This window comes from Aquarana catesbeiana, linkage group LG09, assembly GCF_042186555.1.
Source record: "Aquarana catesbeiana isolate 2022-GZ linkage group LG09, ASM4218655v1, whole genome shotgun sequence".
In the NCBI taxonomy this organism is placed as follows: Eukaryota; Metazoa; Chordata; class Amphibia; order Anura; family Ranidae; genus Aquarana; species Aquarana catesbeiana.
In genome coordinates this window covers 273,871,836-273,888,632 of record NC_133332.1, presented here as the reverse complement: position 1 = coordinate 273,888,632, position 16,797 = coordinate 273,871,836, and the positions used below count along the sequence as shown (strand labels likewise).

Genomic DNA, 16,797 nt, shown 5'->3' with positions numbered 1-16,797 from the left:
AACACAGGTTGCTCAGGATAGGCACTGCAAGTCCCAGCATTGCAGGATCTATCATAGGCATTACAAGTCCTAGCATTGCAGGATCTATAATAGCCACTACAAGTCCCAGCATTGCACGCTCTATCAAAGGCACTACAAGTCCCAGCATTGCAGGATCTATCACTATTTGTTGCTCTGGATAGGCACTACAAGTCTCAGCATTGCAGGATCTTTCATAGGCAATACAAGTACCAGAATTGCAGGATGTATCACCACAGGTTGCTCAGGATAGGCACTACAAGTCCCAGCATTGCAGGATTGTTAGAGAAATTATACTTTAAATGTCAGTTATGAAAGACGCCATTTTGATTATCATGGCCTAGAAATAAGTTATAGTGATAATATGGAGTCAGCAATATATATATATACTCAGCAATATAATATGCTTAGATGTGCAGTTTTGAATGTATCCTGTATTTTTGTGTTGACTTGGGGAGTTTTCAAGTCAGTATCCTGTAAGCATTGTTATATCAAGATAACAGTCTGTAACAGACACTTCCACCTTTCCTGTTCTGTCCAGAATAAAGTTGAAAATACATGAGACTGGGCATGTTTTAAGACAGGAAAGGTGGGTGTCCAGGGCTTATAAAAAACATGTACCACAGTATATTCCTTAGAAATGATGAAGGCTGCGTGAACGTGTAATTCATTTCTCTTGCATATGCAATAAATATTACCTTGATGCCCGAGGACGGTCTGAGACGGTGAATTATTTCCCTAACAATTTGGTCTTTCGAGCCGGGAGTCCAATTCCCCGAGACGCACTGGCCAACAGTGACCGATGACCGTACGGCAAAACTGTAAGTCCTCCATCTCAAATTAGATGTTAAAAAGAGGCCGGTCTGCTGAACTAGTGCCTCCCGGGCAGCGACTTACCGGATCAGCACAAGAGACCGCTCTCGGGACAAGGTAAGATTATTATTTTTATTTTATTATTAACCTTTTGTGTTAGGCTTGATTAGGAATTGAAGAATAAGGGATTTGAATATATATATACATACAATATAGAGATTGATTGAATGTTTATCTGTTTCTGTCCTATCTGCTTTACTCTTGTTGAGGGGAAATAAGTGGTCACGTATTCCCCGTATAGATCCGTCTGTGGCCATCCTGGATGGGCAGACCTAGTGACTAGCCCGCGTTTTGGGAAGACGCGCTCAGGGCGACCTGGCGGCAGTCGAGCATTGCGGGTGTTCTCTCTTGTGTGTTCTTGTTTGATTCTTCTGGTTAATTGTCATTTGATATAGGGGTATGGTCCCATACTAATATCCGGGTGCAGATAAAGGAAATTTGTCGATTGGATCTTAGATCCAGACAGCCTTGTAAACTGCAGAAAATCCCTTGGGGACACATAAATACTCCTAGATCAAAACCTAAAGAACCCCCTGTTGATACAAGGGTGTGGCCTGATAGATTTCTAGGCATATAAATACCCTTGGATCAAAAATACTTCCAGATAAAGAACCCCCCCCCTCCGTTGATACAAGGGTGTGGCCTGATAGATTTCCAGGTAACAAACAGAGGACATTTGGCGGACCGCAGTGTTCATGCCAGCCTCATATGTTGTATTAATCCTGAGTAGGCACATAAATACCCTTGGATCAAGGACTGAAATATTAAATGTTTTAATAGGATGAAAAAACAGTCGGGAGAATTCAGTCTCCTCGTAATTCTGTAAATTCTCTAAGACACCAGTGTTTTAGCAATACACAAGATCAGTAATCTAGAAGTGATATATCACGACTAGAAAGTCTGTGAGTGACTGCAAGTGCTAAGATACTGTGTGCGTGTGTTGTGTCATTGTGAGAAGACATTAACAAAAAAAAGAGCTCCGTGTGCACGATAAACAAAATGGGTATGATCCATGGAAAATCTGTTGGTATGAATGAGGATGCTAAGTATATGTGTAGTCTAGACAAAGAGAATGTGAAATTTCTTAAAATGTGGAAAACAAAGTATGATTTTGATGCATCTTTAAATAAGGATTGTTGTGTAGAAAGCTTAAAAATGATGCCGGCACGAAAATAAGGAAACAGAAGAAATTAGGCCTTCCCCAGGCAAAGAAATGGCTTGAGGAGGCTAACCGTAGGTTAAATTCTTGTTTTTGGACAAAGAGGAGGACAATAATATGACCATCCTCCGAAGTTTAGTTCAGCAAGTATTGACTGAACAAAACGTAACAAACCAAATGCACCCGACAGCCCCCGCACATACTTTGGAGACCTCTCCAACCCCACTGACAGTTGCTGCTCCCCCTCTGACTTCAATACCCGCTCCCAATTCCCTATATCCTATTGCAGACCTGCAGTCCCCACCACCATATGGGACAGAGGCATGCAATAAGTCACCCCCATTGACCTCCCGACTATCGACGAATAACCCTTTTACCATGCAACCTGACTCTCCACTGTTTGTTGTTCCCCCGTGGTCACCTGGGTCACCTGCAGATGCAATCGATCCTCCTATGGCTGTAGCTAAACCCCCTCTCAAGATGACCCTTGCTGTCCAGAGGAGTCCACAAGGGACGCCCCTTACAGCAACGGTTACAAAATTTCTTGGGGACCTGGTGAACAAATTGATAACCCCCACAACAGGGAAACAAACAGAATGTGGAGAGGAAGAATTTCCACTAATTGAAGTTCCCAACCCTAGGGCAGGACAAAATGTAGGAGGTATAGTAGTCCCCAACACTATGATGGTCTATCGTCCCTGGACCCCTGAGGATGTTAAAAAAGCTACTGAAGGGATACCACATCCCAAGGTCAACATAGCTCAATTCAGAGATGGTATCATGGGAATGATTGCTAGCTATCATCTCAATGGGAGGGAAATAGAGCAGGTCATCAGACAGATCCTGGGTCCCGACTGGCATCATGTAGTGGGAGATTGGAGTGGATTAAACAATCAGGGAGTTGTGTTGCCTCATGATGATGCAGCACTGGAAAACAGGAGAAATGCTCTTATAGCAAGGATAGAGAATAGATGGATACGTCGAGCCGACTGGTCCATGATAAATCAGTGTGTGCAGGGAGAAGAGGAAACAGTGGACAATTTCATTGTTAGGATGAGGGAGATTTTCAATAATCACTCTGGAATAGAAGTCCCAGTAAATCAAGTAAACGATAGCCCATATGAACAACAGTTAAAGAATGCAATCTTGAAGGGGCTGCTTCCCCCTATATCAAGTTTTGTTACCAAACACATGATCAACCATAGGATCTGCAGACTTCAGGAGCTGATTGAGTATGCGAGGCATGCTGAGCGGCACTTCCAATCAAAAAAGAGAGTAAAGAAAGGGAAAGTGCTTATGGTAGATGAAGGTAATGATGTGTATGTCATTGAGAAGGAGAACAGAAGGATGGGAAACACTCGAACAAGGCCCCGCATTCAAGATTATGAGGGGAAAAAGAAGAGAGAGGGGAGTGTTTCCTGTGTGGTAAAAGAGGTCACTTGGCAAAAGAATGTAGGTCAAACAGAGAGGAAGAAGCATGACTAGATGTTGGTATGTCTGCAGAGAGAGATACAGAAGAAAAGGATGAGAAAGAATCTGAAATTTTGGATGTATGCGCTGTTGAAACTTGTTTGCATGCTGAAGTCAAACCAGAAATAACCTTGGTTGTGAAGGGTAGATGAGTAACATTTCTTTGTGACACTGGGGCTTGCAGGACCCTGATACACCCACTGTATATGCCCCCAGGGGTAAAGAAAAAAGGTGTAGTATATGTGAAATCTGCAAATGGGTTGATGCACCAGGAGGCCGTGTCCGAAGGCCTTACTGTGGAAGATCCACAGACAGGTAAAAAGGCTCAGTGTAAAATTTTAATTTCAACTAAATGTCCTGTTAATTTGTTGGGTAGAGACATGTTACACGCTCTTGATATTTCTGTCGTACCAGTGGAGGGAGGTCTCAAAGCCCATCGGCTGTGTGAAAAACAACACAGCCGTGGATAATGAGCCCCGATACTGGTACAGCCTGGATTTGCAAACTGAGGGCTTAAATATACCCAAAACCCTGACAGAAATAATTGAAGAAGAGCCTGAGAGGAAAAGGTATAAGGTCCAGACAAACCTCTATTGCACCATGTATTACAAAAAGACCTCTGGGCCCGATAAGTCCTATGAGAAACAGTTAATGAGTCTCACTAACACTGAGGTTCTCTTAAAATACTTGTACTGTGATAAGGAAGGAAATAGCGTGGCTACTTGTCTCCTACCACAGCCTATTCTGCAAATATACAGGCAGGATACTGTACCTCATGTTTCGGTCACCCGGAACCCCAAGGTATCATGGCATGAGCTGGGAGAACTTATCACGGACTGGGTCCAATTGACAGACAAGGAACTAAAATCTAGAGGGATTTGGAGGTACAAATTGACGTGGTTTGTTAAGTGTATACCCAGAACTCACATGATTACAATTTGTGACAAAAGACAATGACTGACACTTTTGACCCAAGAGGAAGAGGATGCCCTAAAAGACGTCCCCGATATCTTGTGGTCAAGAGGAAAGACGGACGTGGGCCTAATTAAAACAGCCAGTGAAGTCCAAATAACCCCTAAGAGTACAATGAGGCCTCACCAAAAACAATATCCACTGAGGAAAGACGCTGAAGAGGGTGTAGATCCCTTGATAAAGGAATTATTAGTAAAAGGTGTCATCATTGAATGCCCAATTTCACCATGCAATACGCCCTTGTTCCCAGTTAGGAAGCAGAAGGGAGGGGAAGATGGGTGGAGACTCGTGCAGGATTTACAGGCGGTCAATAGGGCCGTATTACCGAGGGCCCCGGTGGTCCCAGACCCGCATGTCCTCCTGAACGCCCTCCACCCAGAGAATAAGGTATTTTCTGTCATCGATATCAGTAATGCCTTCTTTTCCATTCCCTTACACAAAGATAGTCAGTTCTGGTTTGCATTTACGTACAAAAAAAAAAAAAAAAAAAAAATACACATACACCAGGTTACCCCAGGGATATTGTGAAAGTCCAACTATATTCTCACAAGAAATGTCCAATAATTTGTCTCGGTTTGTACCTCCCAGTGGGAGCCAAATTCTCTTGTATGTGGATGACATTCTGGTAGCGGCTCCTACAGAGCAACAATGTAAAATTGACACCTTGGCTCTCATGCATTTCCTCGCAGACCAAGGTCACAAAGTCAGCAAAGACAAATTGCAACTGTGGAAAGAAAAGGTGAAATACCTGGGTTATATTTTATCTCAAGAAGGTAGACATTTGGATGAGATCCGAAAAGAGGCCATCCTTCAAGCCCCCAAACCACGTACCAAAAAAGAAATGATGTCATTTCTTGGCATAGCAAATTTCTGTAGAGCATGGATAGCAAATTATGCTACGGAGGTGGCGCCTCTTTCTGATCTCATCTATGGTTCACTAATGGCTGCAAAAGATTCCATTCAGTGGAATGTGCAAGCAGAGGATGCATTTACAAAGATAAAGCACCTCATTGTAGGTTCCGCTGTACTTAGCCTTCCGAATTACAGTAAAACCTTTTTTCAGACTGTAGATTGTAAGGAAGGGTACATGACTTCTGTTCTTACACAAGTTTATGGGGACAAGCACAAACCAATTGCATTCTATTCCACTAAATTAGATCCAGTAGCCCGGAGTTTGCCCCACTGTGTACAAGCTGTAGTAGCAGCCTCATTGGCCATACAGTCCTCTGCACTGATAGTACTGTTCCACCCCCTGGTACTTAAAGTCCCACATGCCATTTCAGTAATCTTACTGCAAGACAAAATCTCCTATTTATCTCCTGCCAGGCATCTATCATGTATGACTACTCTTTTGGGACAGCCTCACATTACAATCGAGAGGTGTACCACATTGAACCCAGCCACACTGTTACCAACACCTAGTGATGGGGATCCACATGATTGTATAGCACAAATTGATGAACGGGTACTCCCTAGGAAGGATCTCACTGATATTCCCTTTCCCGATGCTGACATTACCTTTTTTGTTGATGGGTCTTGTAAAAAGGACGATAAAGGGGTAAATCAAACGGCATACGCTGTAGTAACACATGACCAGGTCATTGAAGCCAGACCCCTTCCTAGTTCATACTCCGCACAACAAGCTGAAATTATTGCCCTATCCAGGGCCTGTAGTCTAGGGGAAGGGAAGAAAATAAATATTTATACAGACAGTCAATACGCTTTTTCTACTATACACATATTTGCCCAGCAATGGAAAAATAGGGGTATGATTACGTCCACAGGTAAACCAATCTCACATAGAGATCTTATCCTTGCCCTTCTAGAAAAATGTACAAAAACCAACACAAGTGGCTATTTGTAAATGTACAGCACACAGAAAGGGAACAGATCCAATTACTCTAGGGAATGCACTAGCAGACAAGACCGCAAGGGAAGCTGCTACAGAACCGCAAAAAACACACATATACTATACAGGTCCCCAAGAAAATGATGGGGTACGGAAAGCTATTGATAAAACATGGTTATCAGAAATGCAGAAAACATCACCGACAGGTGAAAAACAAAAGTGGTTATCTAAAGGGGCAACGCTGGTCAATGGTATATACACAAGTACAGAAGGTAAACCCATCTTACCTACATCACTTTTTAGATATGCTGCATTATTGAGTCATGGGCATGCCCATATCTCAAAAGAAGGGATGGTGCAGGTGATCAACAAGGTGTTCACAACATATGGGTTTACGAACTATTCTAGAAATTTTTGCCTCACATGTCCGCTTTGTAACAGATACCATGCCCAAGGTGCTCTAAGACCCTTAAGGGGCCATTTCCCAAAACCCCCTTATCCATTTCACACGATATGCATGGATTTTATTGAATTGAACAAATGTGAGAATAAAAAGTTCTGTCTGATTATTGTTGACATGTTTACGAAATGTGTGGAAGCTTTTCCTATGACACACCCAGATGCAGGGGCGGATCCAGGGGGGGGGGCAACAGGGCAATTGCCCCCCCCCCGAAATAATAGCACACTCTGAATTATTGTATCCTGGCTGCCGCTCCGCTGCCGGCCCGAGTCTCTCTCTCACATGTGCCGATCAGCGGCGCCGAGAGAGAGACTCGCGTGTGGTACGGGCAGCGGCGGTCACTGTCTGACACTGAAGGAAAGAGGTGGGTGGAGCCTCTTCCCTGCACTCGTTGCTAGACGCCAGGCGGCCCTGGCGTTAGCAACGAGTGACGTCAGTCACACTGCAGTGTGTGAGTGAGTCACGGCGTCACGTCGGAGGTCGGACTCGAGTCTCTCAGAGCCGACCTACCCGGTCCCGACATGACGCCGGTGACAGCGTGACACAGCCTGAAGTGGCGCCTCCTTACTATAATACAGCAGACAGCAGTAACTTACTAACTAACAAGTATGAGTGCACTGCACAGCACAGCACACGTCCATGTATATGTGGGTTGACATGTGCAGGGGGGGATTCTATATTAATGGGGGTTCTACACTGAGGGGGGATTCTATATTAATGGGGGTTCTGCACTGACGGGGGATTCTATATTAATGGGGGTTCTGCACTGAGGGGGGGGTTCTATACTAATGGGGGCTCTGCACTGAGGGGGGATTCTATACTAATGGGGGGCTCTGCACTGAGGGGGGATTCTATACTAATGGGGGGCTCTGTACTGAGGGGGGATTCTATACTAATGGGGGGCTCAGTACTGAGGGGGGATTCTATACTAATGGGGGCTCTGCACTGAGGGGGGATTCTATACTAATGGGGGCTCTGCACTGAGGGGGGATTCTATACTAATGGGGGCTCTGCACTGAGGGGGGATTCTATACTAATGGGGGCTCTGTACTGAGGGGGGATTCTATACTAATGGGGATTACAACATTTCTCTGCTGCCTGTCTCTGGGACACGAGACCACCTTAGCAAGTGGCAAGTGACAATCTTCATCTGGTGACAGGCGATGTGGCAAGAGACAATCCGCAACATGTGGCAGGCGACGTGGCAAGTGACAATCTGCATCTGGTGACAGGGGACGTGGCAAGTGACACACTCGGGGCTTCCACTGATTCTGCATTATGGTGAGTTAAACTATTTAATTTTTTACAACAATGTAATAATAGTAATAATGCGCTTCAATCATCCTGACACCATAACAACCATGGTGCCGTGATGATTGAAGCGCCAACACCAGCCTTTTCCCCGATAGATGTACCCCAAAAAAATATATTTTCTGGCAGTGCCCCTCCCGAGACTAGACTCTGGATCCGCCCCTGCCCAGATGGGCAGTCAGTGGCCAAAGTACTAATCAAAGAGGTGATTCCACGTCAAGGAATCCCCTCTGTGATTTACAGTGACAACGGCTCCCATTTTGTAAACCGAACGATACAACAAATTGGTAAATGGTACAATATTGACCTAAAGAACCACTGTGTCTACCACCCACAATCTGCGGGCACAGTGGAGAGACACAATGGTACCTTAAAGAGTAAACTAAGAAAATTGATAGAGACAGGGAAAAACTGGGTTCAGTGTTTGCCAATGGCATTGTTGAGTACAAGAATTACCCCTACTGTTAAAGGACTAACACCGTATGAAATGCTGTATGGTAAACCTTATTATATTCCACAACTTAGAGCATTTACTAGAGATGACGAGGAAATGGACTATGAACTGGCAAATTATATGAGGAAGTTGCTAACAACTAAAGAACTCCTATGCCCAAATTCTCTTACAGGTCAAGAGACTAAATCAGAGCAGGAAGATCTTGTAAAACCTGGAGATTGGGTCTGGATAAAAATAATAAAGAGAAAGACTTGGTCTGACCCCAGGTGGGAAGGACCCTATCAAGTATTGTTATCTACCCCTACTGCAGTAAAAATCGTGGAACAGATACCTTGGATACATCTCACCCACTGCAAGAAGGCACACTATTTGAGTAAAAAACTGATTAAGAATTAACTACCACACAACAGAGGAAGAACATGGTGCAATATGGACTCATAGGGGTGGAGGAAAGACCCAGAGAGAGACTTTTGTTCGAGCCAGGGTATTTTACCAAGACATGGAGGGGGAGAATACTTTTTGCCATATTGATAATAGTGGGCATAGTTGTGGGAATTTATGTGCTTCTTGACCTTATCCCGATGTTGAGCATAATGGGTCAAAGGGGGGAAAGACAGATGACAAAGGGACCAGACGGTGCCACTATAACTGTTACACAGGGTAAGACCACCACCATACGATTTGATCTCAGTCAGGTCATAGACATTGGGCATCAAAGGTATGTCTTTGATGGCAAATATCTATGCTCTACTCCAGAATGCAGTACATGGGCTGATGTATGGTGTTCATCCGATGATGACGGATGGCTTTCTAGTTCTGCCGTGATCCCTGAACAGAGGAAGGATCAGGTAGAACGTATATCAATATATAGCCGCCGGGGGTGGACTGGGAGCTGCCAGTACCGTACTATACGTGGGAAGTGTAATCCCATTTCAATAACAATAAAAAACCCACAGGTATCAGATGCTGGAGTTTATGGACTAGGAGTATATAGGGCAAGTCAGGGTGATCTACTAGGGAGAATTACTATTAAGGTTGTAACCCCTGGTCAAATCACCCCAGCCCCAGAACCAACACAGTTTAAACTTAATCCCTCTTTGGTCAAAACAGATTTTACCTATAAAGAACAATTAAGTATAGAAACAGGATTTGGAGACAAAAATGAGTGGGTTAGGTGATTGTATTTCTTGTGCAAATCCAAGACCACAATTAGCCACCGTTCCTCTCCCTGAAGAGGAAACTGACTTGACTTGTATAATAAGAATGTTTTCAGAAAATATTACTGGGTCGGAATGTGCAAATGAGAAAAAGAGATACCCAAAGACTAAAATGCAAAGTATACCCCCATCAGTACAAGCATTACCAGGAAATTTTACTTGTTTTTCTAACAATGATAGTAATGGTACAAATGTTGGCACCCTATCCACGGAATACTGTGCAACTACAATCCTTACTACAGACATTAAGTACCAACTAAAATGGTTTCAGGAACAGAAACGGCAATTGGCTGATGTTTGGTGGCTGTGTGGAGATAAGGGACTAAGGCCCAGACTGCCAGCCAGATGGGGGGGTAGTTGTGCCCTTACCCGATTGCTGCTTCCCTTTTATATAGTTCCTATAAGTGATAAATCAATGAAATTACCAGGTAAATACTTTTTTAAACGAATTAAGAGAGAAACACCACAAGGCTCAATTGACAACCGAGTGTATATAGACGAAATAGGTGTTCCACGAGGAGTTCCAGATGAATTTAAAGCGCAGAATCAAATAACAGCAGGACTCACCTCACTCTTCATATGGGTCCAGCCCAACAAGAACGTCGACTGGATAAACTACATCTACTACAACCAGCAGAGGTTTGTGAATTACACCAGAGATGCTATCAAAGGTATAGCAGCACAATTGGACGCCACCTCTTTGACAGCGTGGCAGAACTGTATAGCGTTGGATATGTTGCTGGCAGAAAGGGGCGGGGTATGGAAAATGTTCGGCACCTTCTGCTGCACTTTTATTCCAAACAATACGGCACCTAATGGAAGTATCACCAAAGCCTTACAAGGCCTACAAATGCTATCTGAAGAATTAGCTGAGAACTCTGGTGTAGAGAATCCCCTGACAGGACTTTTCGAAAAATGGTTTGGTAAATGGGGTGATCTTGCAAAAAGTTTGCTTATCTCTATTGTCATGGCAGCCGCAGTTCTTACATTGTGTGGATGTTGCTGCATTCCCTGTATTAGGGGAATTCTTCAAAGACTGATTGACACATCTTTAACAAAAACTATGCTCCTCCAGAGCGACACGCAACTATACTCCGAACCTGATGATGAATTTACAACTCTCGCTAAAGACTCATCTGTCTAAATGATAATACCTGGTAAAATAAAATAACCTGGATATTTGAAGTATTGACATTATGAGTATAAAAGGGGGGAGATGTTAGAGAAATTATACTTTAAATGTCAGTTATGAAAGACGCCATTTTGGATTATCATGGCCTAGAAATAAGTTATAGTGATAATATGGAGTCAGCAATATATATATATACTCAGCAATATAATATGCTTAGATGTGCAGTTTTGAATGTATCCTGTATTTTTGTGTTGACTTGGGGAGTTTTCAAGTCAGTATCCTGTAAGCATTGTTATATCAAGATAACAGTCTGTAACAGACACTTCCACCTTTCCTGTTCTGTCCAGAATAAAGTTGAAAATACATGAGACTGGGCATGTTTTAAGACAGGAAAGGGGGGTGTCCAGGGCTTATAAAAAACATGTACCACAGTATATTCCTTAGAAATGATGAAGGCTGCGTGAACGTGTAATTCATTTCTCTTGCATATGCAATAAATATTACCTTGATGCCCGAGGACGGTCTGAGACGGTGAATTATTTCCCTAACAAGGATCTATCAAAGGCACTACAAGTCCTAGCATTGCAGGTTGCTCAGGATAGGTACTACAAGACCTAGCATTGCAGGATATATCATAGGCACTACAAGTCCTAGCATTGCAGGATCTATCACCACAGGTTGCTCTGGATCGGCACTACAAGTCCCAGCATTGCAGAATCTATCACCACAGGTTGCTCAGGATAAACACTACAAGTCCCAGCATTGCAGGATTTAATCACCACAGGTTGCTCAGGATACTCACTACAAGTCCCAGCATTGCAGGATCTATCAGCACAGGTTGCTATGGAAAGGAACTACAAGTCCCAGCATTGCAGGATCTATCACCACAGGTTGCCAAGAATAGGCACCAAAAGGCCCGGCATTGCAATTTCTATCATAGGCACTACAAGTCATAGCATTGAAGGATATATCAACACAGGTTGCTAAGGATAGGCACTTCAATTCCCAGCATTGCAGGATCTGTCAAAGGCACTACAAGTTACAGCATTGCAGGCTCTTTCACCACTTGTTGCTCTGGATAGGCACTACAAATCCCAGCATTGCAGGATCTATCACCACAGGTTGCTCTGGGAAGGCACTACAGGTCCCAGCATTGCATGATCTATCAAAGGCACTACAAGTCCCAGCATTGCAGGGTCTATCACCAATTGTTGCTCAGTATAGACCCTACAAGTCCCAGCTTTGCAGGAACTATCATAGGCATTACAAGTCCCACCTTTGCAGGATCTCTCACCACAAGTTGCCGAGAATAGGCACTACAAGTCCCAGCATTGCAGGATCTATCATAGGCACTACAAGTCCCAGCATTGCATAATATATCATAGGCAACACAATTCCCAGTATTGCATGATCTATTACCACAGGTTGCTCAGGAAAGGAACTACAAGTCCCAGCATTGCATAATATATCATAGGCAACACAAATCCCAGTATTGCATGATCTATTACCACAGGTTGCTCAGGAAAGGAACTACAAGTCCCAGCATTTCAGGATCTATCACCACAAGTTGCCCAGAATAGGCACTACAAGTCCCAGCATTGCAAGATCCATCAACACAGGTTGCTCAGGATAGGCACTACAAGTCCGAGCATTGTAGCATCTATCGTAGGCACTACAAGTCATAGCATTGCAGGATGTATCACCACATCCTGCTCTGGATAGGCACTACAAGTCCCAGCATTGCAGGATCTATCATAGGCACTACAAGTCCCAGCATTGCCGGATCTATCATAGGCACTACAAGTCATAGCATTGAAGGATATATCAACATAGGTTGCTCAGGATAGGCACTACAAGTCCCAGCATTGTATGATATATCATAGGCATTACAAGTCCCAGCATTGCATGATCTATCACCACAGGTTGCTCAGGATAAGTACTTGAAGACCTAGCATTGAAGGATCTATCACCACAGGTTGCTCAAGATAGGCACTACAAGTCCCAGCATTGCAGGATTTAATCACCACCGGTTGCTCAGGACAGGCACTACAAGTGCCAGCATTGAAGGATCTATCATCACAGGTTGCTAAGGAAAGGAACTACAAGTCCCAGCATTGCAGGATCTATCACCACAGGTTGCTCTGGAAAGGCACTACAAGTCCCAGCATTGCAGGATCTATCAAATGCACTACAAGTACCAGCATTGCAGAGTCTATCACCACTTGTTGCTCTGGATAGGCCCTTCAATTCCCAGCATTGCAGGATCTATCATAGGCACTACAAGTCCCAGCATTGCATAATATATCATAGGCACTACAAGTCCCAGCATTGCAAGATCTATCAAAACAGGTTGCTCAGGATAGGCACTACAAGTCCCAGCATTGCAGCATCTATCACCACAGGTTGGTCTGGATAGGCACTACAAGTCCCAGCATTGTATTGTATATCATAGGCATTACAAGTCCAAGCATTGCAGGATCTATCACCACAGGTTGCTCAGGATAGCTACTACAAGACCCAGCATTGCAGGATATATCATAGGCACTACAAGTCCCAGCATTGCAGGATCTGTCAAAGGCACTACAAGTCCCAGCATTACAGGCTATTTCACCACTTGTTGCTCTGGATAGGCACTCCAATCCCAGCATTGCATGATCTATCAAAGGAACTACAAGTCCCAGCATTGCAGGGTCTATCACCAATTGTTGCTCTGGATAGACCCTACAAGTCCCAGCTTTACAGGAACTATCATATGCATTAGAAGTCCCAGCACTGTAGGATCTATCACCACAAGTTGCGCAGAATAGGCACTACAAGTACCAGCATAGCAAGATCTATCAACACAGGTTGTTCAGGCTAGGCACTACAAGTATCAGCATCTTAGGATCTATCATAGGCACTGCAAACCCAGCATTGCAAGATCTATCACCACAGGTTGATAAGGATAGTCACCAAAAGTCCAAGCATTTCAGGATCTATCATAACCACTACAAGTCCCAGCATTGCAAGATCTATCATAGGCACTACAAGTCATAGCATTGGCAGATCTATCACCACAGGTTGGTCTGGATAGGCACTACAAGTCCCAGCATTGCATGATCTATCATAGGCACTACAAGTCCCAGCATTGCTGGATTTATCATAGGCACTACAAGTCATACCATTGAAGGATATATCAACACGGGTTGCTCAGGATAGGCACTACAAGTCCCAGCATCGTATGGTATAGCATAGGCATTACAATTCCTTCATTGCAGGATCTATTACCACAGGTTGCTCAGGATAGGTACTACAAGACCCAGCATTGCAGGATATATCATAGGCACTACAAGTCCTAGCATTGCAGGATCTATCACCATAGGTTGCTCTGGATAGGCACTAAAAGTCCCAGCATTACAGGATCTATCATAGGCACTACAAGTCCCAGCATTGCAGGTTTTATCATAGGCACTACAAGTGCCAGCATTGCTGAATCTGTCACCACAGGTTGCTCAGGATAAACACTACAAGTCCCAGAATTGCAGGATTTAATCACCACAGGTTGCTCAGGACAGGCACTACAAGCCCCAGCATTGTAGGATCTATCGCCACAGGTTGCTCTGGAAAGGCACTACAAGTCCCAGCATTGCGGGATCTATCAAAGGCACTACAAGTCCCAGCATTGCAGGGTCTATCACCACTTGTTGTTCTGGATAGGCACTACAAGTCCCAGCATTGCAAGATCTATCATAGACACTACAAGTGCCAGCATTTGCAGGATTTATCAAAGGCACTACAAGTCCCAGCATTTGCCGGGTCTATCACAACTTGTTGCTCTGGATAGGCCCTTCATGTCCCAGCATTGCAGGATCAATCATAGACACTACAAGTCCCAGCATTTGCAGGATCTATCACCACAGGTTACTCTGGAAAGACACAACAAGTCCCAGCATTGCAGGATCTATCAAAGGCACTACAAGTCCCAGCATTGCAGGGTCTATCACTTGTTGTTCTGGAAAGGCACTACAAGTCCCACCATTGCAGGATCTATCACCACAGGTTGCTCTGGAAAGGCACTACAAGTCCCAGCATTGAGGAAGCTATCAAAGGCACTACAAGTCAGAGCATTGCAGGGTCTATCACCAATTGTTGTTCTGGATAGACCCTACAAGTCCCAGCTTTGCAGGAACTATCATATGCATTACAAGTCCCAGCATTGCAGGATCTATCACCACAAGTTGCCCAGAATAGGCACTACAAGTACCAGCATAGCAATATCTATCAACACAGGTTGTTCAGGATAGGTACTACAAGTATCAGCATCGTAGGATCTATCATAGGCACTGCAAGTCCCAGCTTTGCAAGATCTATCACCACAGGTTGCTGAGGATAGTCACCAAATGTCCAAGCATTTCAGGATCTATCATAATCATTACAAGTCCCAACATTGCAAGATCTATCACCACAGGATGCTCAGGAGAGGCACAACAAGTCCCAGCATTGCATGATATATCGTAGGCAATACAAGTCCCAGTATTGCATGATCTATTACCACAGCTTGCTCAGGAAAGGAACTACAAGTCCCAGCATTGCAGGATCACAACAGGTTGCCCAGAATAGGCACTACAAATCTCAGCATTGCAACATCTATCAACACAGGTTCCTCTGAATAGGCACTACAAGTCCCAGCATTGCAGCATCTATCATAAGCACTACAAGTCATAGCATTGCAGAATCTATCAAAGGCACTACAAGTCATAGCATTGCAGGATCTATCACCACTTGTTGCTCTGGATAGGCCCTTCAAGTCCCAGCATTGCAGGATCTATCATAGCCACTACAAGTCCCAGCATTGCAGGATCTATCAACACAGGTTGCTCTGGATAGGCACTACAAGTCCCAGCATTGCAGGATCTATCATAGGCACTACAAGTCCCAGCATTGCCAAATCTATCATAGGCACTACAAGTGATAGCATTGAAGGATATATCAACACAGGTTGCTCAGGATAGGCACTACAAGTCCGAGAATTGTATGATATATCATAGGCATTACAAGTCCCAGCTTTGCAGGATCTATCATAGGCAGTACAGTCCCAGCATTGCAGTATCTATCACCACAGGTTGCTCTGGATAGGTACTACAAGACCCAATATTGCAGGATATATCAAAGGCACAACAAGTCCTAGCATTGCAGGATCTATCACCACAGGTTGCTCTGGATAGGCACTACAAGTCCCAGCATTGCATTATCTATCATTGGCAGTACAGTCCCAGCATTGCAGTATCTATCACCACAGGTTGCTCTGGATAGGCCCTAAAAGTCCATGCATTTCAGGCTCTATCATAGGCAGTACAAGTACGAAAATTGCAGGATCTATCACCACAGGTTGCTCAGGATAGGCACTACAAGTCCCAGCATTGCAGGATATATCAAACACAGGTTGTTCAGGATATTCACTGCAAGTCCCAGGATTGCAGTTTCTATCACCGCAGGTTGCTGTGGATAGGCACTAAAAGTCCAAGCATTTCAGGATCTATCATAAGCACTACAAGTCCCAGCATTGCAAGATCTATCTCCACAGGTTGCCCAGAATAGGCACGACAAGTCCCAGCATTGCAGGAGGTATCACCACTTGTTGCTCGGGATAGGCACTACAAGTCCCAGCATTGCAGGATATATCATAGATACTACAAGTCCTAGCATTGCAGTTTCTATCACCACAGGTTGCTCAGAATAGGCACTACAAGTCCCAGCATTGCAGGATCTATCATAGGCACTACAAGTCCAAGAATTGCTAGATATATCAGCACAGGTATCTGGATAAGGCCCTACAAGTCCCAGAATTGCAGGTTCTATCATAGGCACTACAAGTCCCAGCATTGCAGGATCTATCACCACAG

General features: G+C 44.2%; 1 long non-coding RNA gene across 1 annotated transcript; it reads left to right on the top strand.

Annotated features, from left to right (window-relative positions):
- Positions 1-631: 631 nt before the first annotated feature.
- On the top strand, positions 632-11,431 carry LOC141108598 (uncharacterized). Its single transcript, XR_012236091.1, has 3 exons — positions 632-948; positions 7,962-8,082; positions 8,739-11,431. It is a non-coding gene; the product is annotated as an uncharacterized lncRNA (long non-coding RNA).
- The last annotated feature ends 5,366 nt before the right edge of the window (positions 11,432-16,797 follow it).